Below are 15,650 nucleotides of genomic sequence, written 5' to 3' on the forward strand. Positions count from 1 at the left end.
AGACTATGGCCACAGAGCTAGCAGGCACAAATTGGAACGCATTGAGACGCAGCTACGTACATACACCAAAGAGAACATCCCAGTGCTGGGCAATGCAAACTTGGTGGTAACACTTAATGGATCACAGCTGCCACTCTGGATTGTTCCGGGAAATGGCCCCGCGCTCTTGGAGAGGAGTTGGCTCGCTGAGATGAATTGGAAATGGAGGGATGTGCACCTCATTTCATCCGAGGAGCAAAGTTCATGCTCGCAGGTATTGCAAAAATTCGAGTCACTCTTTCAACCTGGTGTCAGAACATTCAAGGGCAGCAAAGTAGTGATACACATCACTCCGGATGCCAGACCAGTGCACCACAAAGCCAGAGCGGTGCCATACGTGATGCGTGAAAAAATTAAAAGTGAACTGGACAGGCTGCTCAGAGAGGGCATAATTTCGCCCGTTGAATTCAGCGACTGGAAAAGTCCCAATGTTCCCATCCTCAAAGCAGATGGCTTGGTCAGGATTTGTGGCGACTACAAAGCCACCATCAACCGAGTGTCGCTGCAAAACCAATACCCGCTCCCGAGAGCGGAGGACCTTTTTGCCACGCTGGCAGATGGTAAGCTGTTCACGAAGCTGGACCTCACTTCGGCCTACATGACTCAGGAACTGGCTGAAGAATCTAAGTTTCTGACCACCATCACGACACACAAAGGATTATTTGTTTACAATAGGTGCCCGTTTGGCATTCGTTCGGCAGCGGCTATCTTTCAGCGAAACATGGAAAGCTTGCTCAAGTCCATCCCTGGAACGATCGTGTTCCAAGACGACATCCTTATAACGGATTGATACACTGAGGAACACCTCCGCAACCTGGAGGAGGTGCTATGCCGATTGGAACAGGTAGGCCTGCGGCTGAAAAAGGCCAAGTGCGTGTTTTTGGCCCCAGAGGTCGAGTTCCTGGGATCCAGCCTACTGAATCAAAAACTGAGGCGATTCGCCGGGCGCCCAGACCCGGCAACACGTCGGAGTTGCAATCATTCCTGGGACTCTTGAACTATTTTGGGAACTTCCTGCCGAACTTAAGCACATTGTTGGAGCTGTTTCACATGCTCCTCCGTAAAGGTTGTGAATGGTCTTGGGGGGATTGTCAAGAATGGGCTTTCAATAAGGCGAGGAACCTGCTGTGTTCCAACAAACTGTTGACTTTGTATGACCCCTGTAAAAAACTGGTTTTAACATGCGATGCGTTATCCTATGGGGTTGGGTGTGTGTTGCAGCAGGGTAACGATGACAGCCGACTCCAACCGGTGGCTTACGCCTCCAGGTTGCTCTCCCAGGCAGAGCGTGGATACAGCATGGTCGAGAAGGAGGCACTCGCGTGTGTGTACGGTGTGAAAAAGATGCACCAGTACCTTTTCGGTAGACAGTTCGAGCTAGAGACGGACCACAAGCCGTTAACATCCCTGTTGTCCGACAGCAAGGATGTCAACGCTAATGCGTCACCTCGCATACAGCAATGGGCCCTCACGCTGGCTGCGTATGACTACACCATACGGCACCGGCCAGGCACTGAAAATTGCGCTGACGCGCTCAGCAGGTTCCCACTGGCCACCACCGAGGGGGCGTCGGAGCAGAGCGCTTGAGATGGTCATGGCCATTGAGGCTTTTGACACTGCGGGCTCCGCCATCACAGCCCGCCAGATCAAACTCTGGACCAACAGGGACTCCCTCCTATCCATGATAAAGAAATGTGTCCTGACTGGGGACTGTGTGCCCGCGCACAGGGCGTGCCCCGAGGAAGTCAGGCCGTTTCAGAGACGGATGGATTAACTCTCCGTCCAAGCTGACTGCCTGTTATGGGGCAGCCAGGTAGTCATGCCCCAGAAAGGAAGGGAAGCGTTCATCAGGGAACTCCACAGCGAGCACCCTTGCATCGTGTTAATGAAGGCCATTGCCCGGTCACACATGTAGTGGCTGGGGATTGAATCAGACCTGGAACACTGGGTTCGCAGGTGCACGACGTGTGCCGAGCTGGACAATGTCCCCAGGGAGGCCCCACTCAGCCCGTGGCCCTGGCCCACCAGGCCATGGTCACGTATTCATGTGGACTATGCGGGCCCATTCATGGGAAAAATGTTCCTGATCGTTGTCGATGCATACTCGAAGTGGATTGAGTGCATCATATTGAACTCGTGCATGACATCCATCACTGTGGAGAGTCTGCGTATGGTTTTCGCGACCCATGGCTTGCCGGACATCCTGGTCAGCGATAATGGCCTGTGTTTTACCAGCCATGAATTCCAGGAGTTTATGTCGGGCAATGGGATCAAGATCGTCCGGACAGCGCCGCACAAGCCGGCTTCCAATGGCCAGGCAGAACAGGCGGTCCAAGTCATAAAGCAGGGCATGCTACGTATCCAAGGACCCTCCCTTCAGTACCGCCTATCGTGCCTCCTGCTGGCCTACAGGTCCCAGCTGCACTCGCTCACGGGAGTCCCGCCAGCGGAACTCTTCATGAAACGCACGCTCAAGACGCGGCTGTCCCTCATTCACCCAGCCCTGGCAGACATTGTTGAGGGCAAGCGCCAGTCCCAAACCGAGCTCCATGATCGAGGCTCAAGGGGGAGGTGTATAGAAATAGATGACCCAGTATTTGTTCTTAACCATGCTTTGGGACCCAAATGACTTGAGGGCACCGTAATTGGCAAAGAAGGAAACAGAATCATGGTGGTCAGACTAAACAATGGGCAGATATGCCGCAAACACTTGGACCAAGTAAAGACAAGGTTCAGTGCAGACACGGAGGAACCGGAAGAAGAGCATGATGAGATAGCACCCATACCACTGCCAGCGCATGAGCAACAAAGACAGCCCTCAGCATGCACAGTCCCTGCGGCCAGCCCGGACAGGCCGGAATCACCTCAAGTGACAGAGACGCGTGCTGAGGCTCAGCCACCAGAGCCACAACTGCGGCGCTCCACGAGAGAGCGCCGACCACCCGATAGACTTAACCTCTGAAACTAAAAGACCTAAGGGGGGAGGTGATGTCATGTATTTCACCATCTTGCAATGACTATAAGTATGTAACTGTAACTCATGCATACTGTACCTGTACCCTTGTAATGCACACCCTGACCACAGGAAGTGAGCTCCTCACCTGGGCTTCCAGGTATAAAAGGGGAGGTTCCACCCAGGATCAACACTCTTCAGTCCTGGAAATAAAGTGAAGGTCACAGAGTGACCGTGTCTGATATATCCGTGCCTCATGTGAGTTTGTAACAAGGTGCAGAGACACTACATCTCCACAGGGAGTGAGCTCCTCACCTGGGCTTCCAGTTATAAAAGGGGAGGTCCCACCCAGGATGTATTGTTCCTCGTGATGGCGTGAATTGCTGATCCCCTTTCCACTGTCCCTGTTGCCAGGAGCTTGTTGCTGCCTGGCTGGTGTCAAATTGCCCTTACTTGCCTGCCTGGACAGTGTCGAATTGCCCTTGCCTGCCTGAGGAGTTCTGTGTAATTTTTATAACATTGATTCCCTGGTTCAATGCAATTTTAAAACCAGGGCGGTGTGCGTAGATTAGCTTGGTCTCCTCTTCCCCCGCGATAAAGGTCTGAGCTATCAACGCCGCCCCTTCTAAAGTCAAATCCTTAGTCTTTATGAGCTTCCTGAAAATGCCGGCATGATTAATGCCCTCGATGAAAATGTCCCCTAACATCTCACCCCTGCAGGCATCGGAGAACTTACAGAGACTGGCCAAACGCCACAGTTCCGCTACGAAGTCCGAGATATTTTGACCCTCCCGACGCGGTGAGAATAGAACCGGTGCCGGGCCATGTGTACGCTTCTTGCCGGCTTGAGATGTTCACTGATTAGCTGGTTGAGCTCTTCGAAGCACTTGTCCGCTGGCTTTTCGGGTGCGAGCCGGTCTTTCATCAGCGCATACGTCTGTGGACCACAGCTGGTCTGTAGATGCGCCCTCTGCTTGTCAGCTGCTGCCTCTGCTGGAGTCTTTCCACAAAGTCGGCCCAGTCCTCACCCACACAGTAGCGTTCCTCTGTGCCACCGGTGGCCATCCTCTTGGTTCGGTGATTCCCGATTCTCGTCGCCAGATGTAGTGTCTCTGCACCTTATTACAAACTCACATGAGGCATGGATATATCAGACATGGTCACTCTGTGACCTTCACTTTATTTCCAGGACTGAAGAGTGTTGATCCTGGGTGGGACCTCCCCTTTTATAGCTGGAATCCCAGGTGAGGAGCTCACTCCCTGTGGTCAGGGTGTGCATTACAAGGGTACAGGTACAGTATGCATGAGTTACAGTTACATACTTATAGTCATTGCAAGATGGTGAAATACATGACAATATCAGTGATCTGTCTTGCTTGAATTAAATAACTTCTGCTGTCCTGTATTTTACTCTTCTGAACTTGGCAAATTTCTGTTTAAAAAGCGAGCTGTTGGTTATTTTTTCTGTCTCTGTATTTTATCTCCCTGTGTTCGCAACCTGTGGGAAGGCCTAGGTCAGATAACCTCTTCTGGGCACCAGGAACCTCCCAACACAATGGGTGTGAAGCGTTTATCGATTACTGAGACAGGAGAATGAATTGTTTATTGTTTACAGGCTTTAAGGAAGCAACTTCAGCATGTAGCTCACTCATATTTTAACCATCTTTTGTCTCGGTGCTTTTTAAAAAAAACATGCATGAATACATTTTCCTATAAAAACCCAACAGTTAAGTTTAACTTTTCAAAATCAGTTTTGCGAAAAAGTGGCCAAAAATTCCAAATTATGTCCATCCTTAAGAAAGGGAAGAGCTATACAGAGGAAAGTTGCTGGAGTTATGGAAAGGTGACATGGGTAGGTTTTGTGCCTAGGTAACTAGTAGGTTTCGGGAAATTGCACCCGAAAATACCTGTCTGGCTGAGGTAAAATTACATCCAAGTTTCGCCGCAAATTAACATAATTAACATAAGCCCAATTAATCTCCTATGAATCAGTGCAATCAACTAGCACGCTCGATTTGAGACTGGAACAGCGCCAATAGGACATCAAGGTGCTCGGGTGTAGGGAAAGGTAAAGGGACAAATATCCTTTTCAGAGTGAGGCTGAAGACTGCAAGCTAAGCCTCACATCTCTCTGTCGCAGCAATTTTACAGTAATTAATTTAAATTGCTCTGTACTGAGTCTGAAGTATTTTGTTTTACTTTTCTCTCCCTGCAAAGGAATAGCCAGAAAATGCAAAGTATTATAAGGCATTACAAGTCTTTACAGCACAGAAACAGGCCATTCGGCCCAATAGTTTCATGCCGGTGTTTATACTCCACATGAGCCTCCTCCCACCCCTCTTCATCGAACCCCATCAGCATATCCTTCTATACCATTCCCCCTCATGTGCTTATTTAGCTTCCCCGTTAATGCATCTATTCTATTCGTCTCCACCACTCCATGTGGGAGAAAGTTCCACATTCTAACCGCTCTCTGGGTAAAGATGTTTCTCCTGAATTCCCTATTGGATTTATTAGTGATTATCTTATATTTATGGCTCCTAGTTCTAGTCGCGCCCGCTAGTGAAAACATCCTCTCTATGTCTACATCAAACCTGTTCATATTCTTGAATGCACAGCTGGTCAGTTGATTTGTGCTGGATTCACATGACCACGGGTGCCTGTTAGCAATGTAATGAACACCCCTGAACAAGTGCAATTGGAGGAAACTCGCGTTTCAATGCTGGTGGGGCATGACCAGTTTTGTTGGCGGGGACTCGTTGTGGCCCAGGGTTGAATGGATGCGCTTAAAAGATCGGGGATACTTGGGTATATTGTAGTTACAAGCGTAATGACATCAGTTCCAGCCACCCCTTCCCTCAACGAGTATCTGTTCCACCTGTGACAGAGTCTGTGGCTCTCGTATTGGACTGTTCAGCCACCAAAGAACTCACTTCAGGAGTGGAAGCAAGTCTTCCTCGATTCCGAGGGACTGCCTATGATGATGATGATGGATGATGGTTTACGCCCACTTTTCCACGGTCTAGTCCGCTGTTCAACTTGTTTGCGCCAGATTATAATGCGCAGATGGAGTATAATTGGGAAAATGTGAGGTTGTCCACTTTGGCAGATATAATAGAAAAGCAAATTGTAATTTAAATGGAGAAAAATTGCAAAGTGCTACAGTACAGAAGGACCTGGGGGTCCTTGAGCATGAAACACAAAAAGTTAGTATGCAGGTACAGCAAGTAATCAGGAAGGCAAATGGAATGTTAACCTTTATTGCAAGGGGGATAGAGTATAAAAGTGGAGAAGTCCTGCTACAACTGTACAGGATATTGGTGAGGCCACACCTGGAGTACTACGTACAGTTTTGGTCTCCGTATTTAAGGAAGGATATACTTGCATTGGAGGCTGTTCAGAGAAGGTTCACGAGGTTGATTCCGGAGATGAGGGGGTTTTATGAGGATAGGTTAAGTAAGTTGGGCCTATACACATTGGAGTTCAGAAGAATGAGAGGTGATCTTATCGAAACATATAAAGATAATGAGGGGGCTCAACAAGGTGGATGCAGAGAGGATATTTCCACTGATAGGCGAAACTAAAACTAGGGGACATAGTCTCAGAATAAGGAGCTGCCCATTTAAAACTGAGGTGAGGAGAAATTTCTTCTCTCAGAGGATTGTAAAGCTGTGGAATTCTCTGCCACAGAGAGCTGTGGAGGCAGGATCATTGAATATAGTTAAGGCGGAGATAGAAAGATATTTAAATGATAAGGGAATAAAGGGTTATGGGGAGTGAGCAGTAAAGTGGGGCTGTGTCCATGATCAGATCAGCCACGATCTTACTGAATGGCGGAGCAGGCTCGAGGGGCCAAATGGCCTACTCCTGCTCCTATTTCTTATGTTCTTATTACACGTGTATCTGGGGCATGAGGGTTGCCAACTCCCGAGGATTGTCCTGGAATCGCCAGGAATTGAAGATTAATCTCTAGGACTCTGGAGATTAAATCATAGTGGCATTAAAATAAAATGTGTTATTTTCAATTTCTTTGAACACTTTGAGGGCTGAATTTATGGTGGGAGGCTTCCTGTGGGCGGATGCCTCTGACCTGCAAAAAATCTACGAACTTACCCGATGGTCCTGGAGGTTCGACGACTTGTGCTGCTGAGCCTCTCTGTGTAGGCCTGCATGGCGGCCCATGTATCCCAGGGATGCAGGCAGTTCACAAGTGCCCCATGGATCACGTGGGCTTACCCAACCAATAAAAGGGAATCCTCATTCATACTAATACAGAACTCCCATAAGTATGAAAGGGTATTAAAAAAAATTACCTCTACACATTAAATAAACTTTAAAAATTACACATTTAAAAGTAATTAAAATGGCTTTTAATTAAATCTTTAAAACAAAACTTTTAATTTTTTTGAAAAATTAATTTACATGTTTTAACAGGGCTAAAATAAACTTACCTTATTGCATAGGATTTTTAATGTATAAAAAAATTTTATGTTTATGTTTTAACACTCTTACGCTGGTAAAAACAGGCCTTGCTCCTGCTTTTACCAGGCGTAAGAATTTCTCGGACATTCGCTGGGCAGAAGTCGGACAAATAGCCCTTTTCCTGGGGATGCGTGCGATCTGTCAGGAGAGGTGATCTTATCGAAACATATAAGATAATGAGGGGGCTCGACAAGGTGGATGCAGAGAGGATATTTCCACTGATATGCAAAACTAAAACTAGGGGACATAGTCTCAGAATAAGGGGCCAAAAATTATTCGCTATAAAAATGTTGGAGTTTGTAAAAAAAAACGGCTATTTGACAGAGGGGGATGGGGTTGGAGGCTGTACGATGAAATCTCCAGGAATAAGCCCAAACGGAGTTGGCAACCATGATCTGAGTGCAAATCGGGAGGAAACACCTATTCTTTCTATTAGCAACAGGACCCTAGCTGCCTGGTGTATCTCTGAACATTGCATTGCTAGCAATTGTTTAATGTCGACAAAACATTCCCCTACTGTAACGAGGGAGTTACTTCAGGATCACGCCTGCCCTTGTTTTCCTTGTGTTATTGACATGAAACAATGAGGTAACTTCCGAGAAATGACAGAAACTGACGGGCGAGTCGGGCTCCGAAATCGAAACTATCAAAGCCGGGTCTGTCCACGACTTGTGTCTCAATGGTTCTCCGGTCTGCCGCCGAAGGACCAGGTTACTTCCCATTGCAGCTCTCTCTGGAGATAATGCATTGTTTTATTTTAAAGAGAAATGGGTCAGCCTCCGATCCCTGCTGAAGTTTAAAGACCCAACCGAGGTAAGTGGCTGATCGGCGCCGCTTGCGTTTGAGCGCTGAGACAAACAGGAAGTTTGTTGCTTTATTGTTCTTTATCCAGCAAGTTAGGGAAAAGCGTACGGCTTTTAGCTTAAATGATTGTGTACGTTTGGCGCTGCAGCCGGTAACATTGCGAATGGATTATTCGGTATTGTGTGGTATTAAAAAGGCGATGGTTGGCACAAGTTCATGCACGGAAGCGTTTGGAAATCGCATGAAATCGAATTGTTCGTCATTTTCGTTGTGTTGAAATCAAAAACAATTTTCTCTTTAATTGTAGCTTATGTGACAGCAAGCTAAAGCTCACTATTCTTTTCTATTTTTAGGATGATCGATTATGATACTAAGCGAGGACTGATGACATCAGGAGATGATTCACCGCATCGAAACCAATACAACTGGAAAATAACATTGTCAGTGAGTAAAAATAGCACCATGATCAGCAGGGAGCAGTTACACACGGAAAACAACATTAGAGGTTGTACACGTCAACTTAGGCGTCAAGCTCACCTGGTGTAGCAACTTCCCTTTAATGCACGGATTATTATGCTTTGGAGCACCCTTCAGAATGCCTATTCTGAATAGATGTGTGTGTGTGTACATAAACACAGGAACATGAGTAGGCCATTCAGCTCCTTAAACCTGCTCCGCCATTCAATTTGATCATGACTGAACTGTACCTCAGCTCCATTTACCCGCCTTTGCCCCATATTCCTTGATACCCTTACCCAACAAAAACTTGTCGATCTCAGTCTTAACAGTTTCAATTGAGCCAGCAACCAGTCTTTTGGGAAGGGAGTTCCAGAGTTCCATGTTCCTTCGTTTGAAGAAGAGCTTCCTGATTACACTGCTGATTGGCCTGGCTCTAATTTTAAGATTGTTCTGGATACCATAACACAGGAAATATTTTTTCCGTATCTACCCACTGAATCTCAAACATTTTAAATACCTCAATTAGATCACCCCTCAACCGTCTAAACTGAAGTGAACAAAAGCCAAGTTTAGACAACCTGTCCTCGTGATTTAAACCTTTAAGTATAATGTCAGCTGCGGCTCAGTGACAAGCACACAGTGGTAGCACACTTGCTTCTGAGTCTAAAGGTTGTGGGTTCAAGTCCAACTCCAGGGACTTCACACACAATTCTAGGCTGACACTCCAGCACAGTGCTGAGGGAGTGCTGCGTCGTCAGAGGTCCCATCTTTCAAATGAGAGGTTAAACCGAGGCCCCGTCTGCTCTCTCAGGTGGATGTAAAAGATCCCACGGCATTATTTCAAAGAAGAGCAGGGGAGTTATCCCCAGTGTACTGTCCAATATTTATCCCTCAATCAACATAACAAAAACAGATTATCTGTGTTTGTGGGAGCTTGCTGTGTGCAAATTGGCTGCTGTGTTTCCGACATTACAACAGTGACTACACTCCAAATGTACTTCATTGGCTGTAAAGCACTTTAAGATGTCTGGTGGTTGTGAAAGGCGCTCCCGAAAATACTAGGGGACCGAGGGTTTAGTGAGAAGGGGGAACTGAGGGAAATCCTTATTAGTCAGGAAATGGTGTTAGGGAAATTGAAGGGACTGAAGGCCATTAAATCCCCAGGGCCTGATAGTCTGCATCCAAGAGTACTTAAGGAAGTGGCCCTGGAAATAGTAGATGCATTGGTGGTCATTTTCCAACATTCCATGGACTCTGGTTCAGTTCCAATGGATTGGAGGGTAGCTAATGTAACACCACTTTTTAAAAAAGGTGGGGTGAGAAAACAGGGAATTATAGACCGGTTAGCCTGACATCGGCGGTGAGGAAAATGCTGGAATCAATTATTAAAGATGTAATAGCAGCGCATTTGGAAAGCAGTGACAGAATCGGTCCATGTCAGCATGGATTTATGAAAGGGAAATCATGCTTGACAAATTGTCTGGTGTTTTTTGTGGATGTAACTAGTAGAGTGAGTAAGGGAGAACCAGTGGATGTAGGCTTTTGACAAGGTCCCATACAAGAGATTAGTGTGCAAGATTAAAGCACATGGTATTGGGGGTAATGTATTGACGTGGATAGAGAACGGGTTGGCAGACAGGAAGCAAAGAGTGGGAATAAATGGGTCCTTTTCAGAATGGCGGGCAGTGACTAGTGGGGTGCCGCAGATTTCAGTGCTGGGACCCCAGCTATTTACAATATACATTAATGATTTAGATGAAGGAATTGAATGTAATATCTCCAAGTTTGCAGATGGCACTAAGCTGGGTGGCAGTGCAAGCTGCGAGGAGGATGCTAGGAGCCTGCAGGGGGACTTGGACAGGTTAGGTGAATGGGAAAATGCATGGCAGATGCAGTATAATGTGGATAAATGTGAGGTTATCCACTTTGGTGGCAAAAACAGGAAGGCAGATTATTATCGGAATGGTGACAGATTAATAAAAGGGGAGGCGCAACGAGACCTGGGTGTCATGGTACATCAGTCATTGAATGTAGGCATGCAGGTAGAGTAGGCAGTAAAGAAAGCAAATGGTATGCTGGCCTTCATAGCGAGGAGATTTGAGTATAGGAGCAGGGAGGTCTTACTGCAGTTGTACAGGGCCTTGGTGAGACCACATCTTGAGTATTGTGTGCAGTTTTGGTCTCCTAATCTGAGGAAGGATATTCTTGCTATTGAGGGAGTGCAGCGAAGGTTCACCAGACTGATTCCCGGGATGGCAGGACTGACATATGAAGAAAGACTGGATTGACTAGGCTTATATTCACTGGAATTTAGAAGAATGAGAGGGGATCTCATAGAAACATATAAAATTCTGACGGGATTGGACAGGTTAGATGTAGGAAGAATGTTCCTGACATTGGGGAAGTCCAGAACCAGGAGTCATAGTCTAAGGATAAGGGGTAAGCCATTTAGGACTGAGATGAGGAGAAACTTCTTCACTCAGAGAATTGTGAACCTGTGGAATTCTCTACCACAGAAAGTTGTTGAGGCCAGTTTGTTATATATATTCAAAAGGGAGTTTGATGTGGCCCTTATGGCTAAAGGGATCAAGGGTTATGGAGAGAAAGCAGGAATGGGGTACTGAAGTTGCATGATCAGCCATGATCATATTGAATGGTGGTGCAGGCTCGAAGGGCCGAATGGCCTACTCCTGCACCTACTTTCTATGTTTCTGTATAAATGTAAGTATTTTTTCTTTAATTCTGGTGACTCAGCGCTGTACTCCTTTCATGACCAATATATCTTTCCTGAGGCTTGGTGACCAAAACAGAGCATAGTACTCCAGATAGGGTTTGCCCAAGGCTCTGTACAAATGAAGCATAACTTCCTCCTTGAGAAAAAGGTCAATATTCCATTTGCTTTCTTGTTTACTATTTGCACCTGTGCACTAGCTTTTAGTGATGGACTCCTAAATCAATTTGCTCATCCACAGCTCCACCATTAAGAAAATATTTTAATTTGTTTTTCTTGCCAAGAACTCACACTTCCCCACATTGAATGCCATCTGCCTTAATTAGTCTGTCTTTGCACCTATGTAATTTCTCTGCTCTCATCTACACAACTTTCTGTGCTTCCTAATTTTGTGTTATCTGCAAAATTGGATATACAACTCAATTTCTTCATCCAAATCATTAATTTATTTTAGCAGAGACCCGCAAAACAAATACAGTCAAATTAGTATCTTGTTTAAACAGTATTTGTTTAGACTGTTATGATCTGCTTCGTCTAAAGAGTCAATGTTAATGTCCTCCCTCCCTCTCTCCCTCCCCTCTCTCTCCCTCTCTCTCTCCCTCCCTCTCTCTCTCCACCTCCTCTTCCTCCCCCCTCCTTCCCGCTCTCCCTCCCACCTTTCCCCTCCCTCCCCCTCGCTCACTCCCTCCTTCTCCATCTATCTCTTTCACTCTCCTCCACCTCCCACCCTCCCTCCCCATGCAATTTTGTGCGATCGTTCCCCGCCCTGATTGGTTGCGAGGCTGGGCGGGCCAGTGCAACTGTCACTCAGTCTGTGCTCCCCACCCACGCCCCCCCCCCGACCCCCGGACAGACAAAAAGGACAGGTGAAAACTGACTATTATTATAGATGATAAAAATATAGGGCCCCAGTACGTATCTCTGGGGAACATCACTTGTCACATCTCGCCAATGAGAGAACAAACCCTTTATTCCTTCTTTCTGACTGCTACCTCCCACCAATTACTGACCCATGTCACAAGGTTACCTCCAATTCCATGCACTCTCAATTTTGCTAATAATCTTTTGTGCAGAATATTATCAAATGCGTTTTGGAAAACCATATAAACAATGTCCACAGACATTACCCTATCCACCATGCTAGTGACCTCCTCAAAAATGCAACTAGATTAGAGAGACATGCCCTACCCTCCACAAAACTATGCTATCTCTCTTTATTCAACTGTACCTGTCTAAGTGCTCAGTCACTCTATTTCTGATGATAGATTCCAATAACTTCCCCACAATTGATGTTAAACTGACAGGCCTGTAGTTACCTAGATTCTTTCTCCCTCTCTTCTAAACTAATGGAGTGACATTTGCAATTTTCTAATCAAAAGCACAATTCCTGACTAGAGAGCTTTAGAAAATTATAATCAATGCATCTACAATTTCTTCCCCTCACTCTTCTAATACCCTAGGGTGGGTATCGCCAGGTCCTGGAGATTTGTCTACCTTAAGTCCCATTATTTGCTCCATTACCATCTTCTTACTTATATTAAATCCACTAAGTTCCTTCCCTTGACTTAGGTTTAGGTTTCCTGTACCACTGGTATTTTGTCCTCTTCCTCCACTATGAAAATGATTCATCTAACAAGTCTGCCATTTCCTTATTGTCCATTAGTCTCACCTGCATCTATATTTAATGGTTCTACATTCCCCATTACCACTCTTTTTACATAAGAACATAAGATATAGGAGCAGGAGTAGGTCATCTGGCCCCTCAAGCCTGTTCCGCCAGACAAAGGATCATGGCTGATTTTCTACCTCAACTCCACTTGCCTGCATTATCCCCATATCCCTTGATTCCCTTAATATCTAAAAATCTATCAATCTCTGTCTTGAATATACTCAATGACTGAACTTCCACAGCCCTCTGGGGTAGAGAATTCCAAAGTTCACCATCCTCTGAGTAAATAAATTTCTCATCTCAGTCCTAAATGGCCGACCCCTTATTCTGAGACTGTGACTCCTGGCTCTAGACGCCCCAGCCTGGGGAAACATCCTCCCTGCATTTATCTTGTCAATCCCGGTAAAAATGTTGTATGTTTCAATGAAATAATCTCTCATTCTTCTAAACTCTAGAGAATATAGGCCTTACAAAAGAAAATACTGTGAATACCATAATCTGGAATAAAAACAGAAAATGCTGAAAATCTCAGCAGGTCAGGCAGCATCTGTGGAGAGGAAGCAGAGTTAATGTTTTGGGTCGATGACCCTTCATCAGAATTATATTTTTAAAAGCTTTTGCAATTAGCTGCTTGCAAGTTTTTTAATATTCCTTTTTGCACCCTTTATTGCTTTCTTTGTATCCCATTGTTGCTTTTATAGCTCCTCCCAGTCCGTTGGCTTTCCACATTTCCTTGTGTTTGTTTTTTCTTTTAGCTTGATTCTGCCTTGTATCTCACTTGTTGACTGTGGTTGCTTAACAATACAAGTGGTATCTATGTTTTTGTATTTTGTAGGAGAGAGAAATTTCAGGCCTTGAACAATGTGTCTCTGCAATGATCTGAAAATTGAGATACTGCTGCCTGCCCTCTTCTAACATTAAAAAGTAGCTGCCAGGGAATCGGAGCTCTGCACATGCGTGCAGTATATTCTAACTGTAGCTTTAGGGGGTAGATTTTGACCTTCCAATTTTGGGTGTGTTTGAAGAGTGTTTTACACTAGAGTAATGCATTATTGGTTACAGCTCTGTCACTGGTGATGGTAGTGTTGGGAACAATTTGAATTTCCTGAATGGAATATTGCACAAGAAATGTATATTGGGATTGATCTTGACTTTGAAGCTATAGTGTAAAATGGGAGATATCGATTCGGCAGCTCATTTTCCATCTTTCCCAAGAAGTCAATGGAAATAAAAATCGGGAAAGATGAAAACAGGCCACTGACTTGCTACCACCCATTTTACACTATGGCACAAAGTCAAGATCCACCCAAGCCAAATTGGCTTTTCCTATAGCGTATTGGTACCAAGATATTATAGCATCTATGTATCATAAAGCTTTCATCTAATTAAGATCACATGGTTTCTATATAGAATAATGAATTAGTGGGAGTGCCAGTAAGCTGTTAATTAAATTAGTTCAAATAGTTTATAAATGACATCTGGGTATCTGTGAGTGATTTTAGGATAATTGCATAATCAAGGGATTCTGATCATGTTATTTATAATGTATTATTTTGAGCATTGGTTATTTCTCTGAGTTTTGGATAGATTTAAAAAAAATTGTCATTCACCAACGTGATCTGAAATTTATTACCAAGCGTGATAATGTTGCATCTAGACGTCTCCCTCACTGACTGCTGCTAATCTGCTGCATTCAAACATTTTATAGCATCTATTGTACAGAATTGTAGTGGCAAGTGTAACAGCAAATTTGACAGTGGCCTCCCGGAACTTGCAGTCCTGATAACGGCGAACTGGCAGCGTTCGCGGTCATTCCGCCATTGAGACTGACTGTAACGTCAGGATCTAGTGCATGCACAGCCTAATGCGGAAATCCTCAAGCTGCGAGCTTTCATTTACTGCTCCTCCACTGGCTGTGCTGTGGGGACCCCTTTACCCTCCCCACCACCCTCACGGAGCTGGCAATCTGTGAAATCACTGATCTGACAAAAACACCCCTTTTCTGAACAAGTATCACTGTTAGAAGCTCCATAAAAAGTTAGACACATTCAAATAATGTGTAACTGGGTTTTGAATGGTGATCTGAGTAATAATTACTGATAAACAACCATCCTGGCACTGAAAGACAAATCTAATATTGGTGGAATGTCACATTTCTCCATTAAATTAAAAATGATTAAATTTTAAAATTAATAAAAACTTTTTTCCAAAAAAAAGCTTGTTCATGATATTTTAGCTTCTAACTTAACTCAATGTGTATGTCCCAATCTTTATTTCGCTCTCTGTAAATTTATTTTAAAAAAAATTGATTAGTGCTTTCTATTTCCTGGTTCCATGTCTGTGAGAATTCTGCATTATGATTGGTTGCTTAAATAGCTTGTTGACATTACAGCAGCTCACACTATGGGATTCTTTCTAAATTACGTTGATTTCAACTGCACGTCGGAAAAGCCGAACCTCCCGCCACATAGATCATGAAATATTTGTGAGAAGCTTACTTCGGGGCCAACAGC

General features: G+C 45.0%; 1 protein-coding gene across 6 annotated transcripts in view; it reads left to right on the forward strand.

Annotated features, from left to right (window-relative positions):
- Positions 1-15,650, forward strand: part of helz2a (helicase with zinc finger 2a) — a 223,040-nt gene that overhangs the window by 51,676 nt on the left and 155,714 nt on the right. For 5 of the 6 annotated variants that reach the window (XM_070895982.1, XM_070895988.1, XM_070895984.1 and 2 more), the window contains exons 1-2: positions 8,075-8,287; positions 8,632-8,722. The gene's annotated coding sequence lies outside the window, so the exon portion shown is untranslated. Of the gene's footprint in view, positions 1-8,074; positions 8,288-8,631; positions 8,723-15,650 lie in introns of those variants that run through there. The other variant, XM_070895983.1, reaches the window with a different exon arrangement.

Source organism: Pristiophorus japonicus, chromosome 12, assembly GCF_044704955.1.
Source record: "Pristiophorus japonicus isolate sPriJap1 chromosome 12, sPriJap1.hap1, whole genome shotgun sequence".
In the NCBI taxonomy this organism is placed as follows: Eukaryota; Metazoa; Chordata; class Chondrichthyes; family Pristiophoridae; genus Pristiophorus; species Pristiophorus japonicus.